Here is a 2,227-nt window from a genome sequence, read left to right on the forward strand (position 1 = left end):
GGTTCGGAATTTTTTTTTCCATGCCAATTAGTGATAACTGTTCACGAATTCACGATTAAAACAGTATTGTGTGAATGCACATTTCAGTGTTTCAGCTCTTGTCAATATGCAGCAATGATATTATTATAGAAAATTATACTATCTTAAGGATTACGGTTGGGTACGAAATCTTCTATTTATAACTTTGGTTATTACTTGATTTTTACTAATATATTTATTTAATCTGCGGGCTACAGTGAATTGAAAAAATTCGGAATGACAAATATTATTAAGAGGATGCTACACACGCTTGTGTGGTCTCCGTTTTACAAATGTAAAACATAGTAAAAATGGTTTTGCGTGGATAAGAACCACTATGGCTAAACTTATAGTTCATGTTATGCAACCAAATGTTCCTACTAGGAAGAAGAGAACATAGACTGTTCAACATTGTTTTTAATTTTTCGATATCACAAATACGAAAAAAGTTCTCATAGTTTAAAAATAAAAGTAGTACAGTAAAATGTGGTAACATTGATAATTTTTTACTGTTTTATGACAATTTCATTTTTTATTATATGGATAACTTCTGTAGTGTTAACGATAAAACTCTCAAAATTAAATATTAGTTACAACTAGTTCAATATTTTAATGTTTTAATTTTTAAAATTCTGAAATTATCTTTTGAGATATCAATATTTTTTAATATGCTATCAAAGTAACACAACGGGAAATTTTTATACCTATATTTCTTAATGTGATATCAAAGTAACCCCATTTTATGAAAAAAAATTGAATTATCATGGTACTCTAGTGAATAAAAATATATGGGTATCAAAGTTAGGTACCCCATTCTAATTAAAAATTTCAAGCTAATATAATGCAGTTAGTTATAGTATTAGGATTAAGGGGGTGTGGGGGACAAAGCCCCCATGGACATGTGTAACATAAAATATTCCAGCACCCCCTAAATTCACACCCAATGTGCGCCTATGATTTTATTACCGGCAGAATTTGGCAGATCGGCCGGTTAAGTGTCGGTTAACTTTAGCTGGACATTGTAAGAACGGTCCTTAGACTAAACTAAGGAGTGTGTACTAGTTAAAACTTAAAAGCATTAAGTATCAATACTTCATATTTTCTATCGTGCTGGTTTTATTATGTTTTTTAATATTTAAAACTAGTTAATGCTAAAATAAAAAAAATAATTTGGTTTACGAAAGGCTCAGTCAGTGGTCGATGTGGGGGGGATACGGGGGGATGGCATCCCTATACTTTTTGTAATTACATTTTTCATCCCTCTACTTATTTTGTGCAGAATAACACATCCCTCCTAAGACTTGTGTTTTAAAATTAAATACTTACTATCATTTTTATATTTATATAAATGAAAGTTTTTTATTTTTTCGGTGAAAATAATATTGTTTTATAACATTGAGGCCCGGCATTATCGTGTTGTTTAGTATAGGCAGTTTCATCTATACTAAAAATGATAAGCGTTGATCACAAATGTTATGTCATACTATCTGCCTCATAATATGATCTAATAAAATAACAATATTGATGATAATAAGTAGGGACGTAGCAACTAGCAATATGCTAAAATATCTAAACGTCATTTTTGACAGTATCTTGTTGATAACTAATAAGTAGATGTGTAATATGTGAGTTGATCAATTTCTAAATTTAACCCATGGATAGAATACTGTTTATGAGTGTTATGACCACAGTGAAACATGTACATACTTTAATAATGTACATATTTGTTTATTTTCAATGAACATTCATGATAAAAAGTTACTCCTTATGTTCGTTTTTTTTTTTACTTTTATTACTTAATCAAGAAAAAGTGTTTGCTAAATTAAGTAGAAAAAATGTTTTACTTGAATATTATTAGATTTTGTTATATTATATATCATAGTTTTAGTATTAATTACAAATTCAACTATATAATCTTAAATCTCTATAGAAAAATATTAGAAATAAAAATCAGTTTTGACTAAAATTTGAAAAATGTTATTTATTTGTTGAATTTTAAAGATTATTTATGATAAAAAAAAAAGATTGTAGTGTTTTGATGCATAAACAAAATGTGAACTAGAAAAAAAAATATTATACAAGGTGCGAATAATGTTATAATGATATCAAAAAATCTGAATTGTAAGGCATCGCTCCAATTATCTTGAGCCATTTCGACCACTGCATATAGGCAAGGCTGGGCAAGTTAACTATTTTTTTTTAACTCGTT

This window comes from Acyrthosiphon pisum, chromosome X, assembly GCF_005508785.2.
Source record: "Acyrthosiphon pisum isolate AL4f chromosome X, pea_aphid_22Mar2018_4r6ur, whole genome shotgun sequence".
NCBI classification, from domain to species: domain Eukaryota; kingdom Metazoa; phylum Arthropoda; class Insecta; order Hemiptera; family Aphididae; genus Acyrthosiphon; species Acyrthosiphon pisum.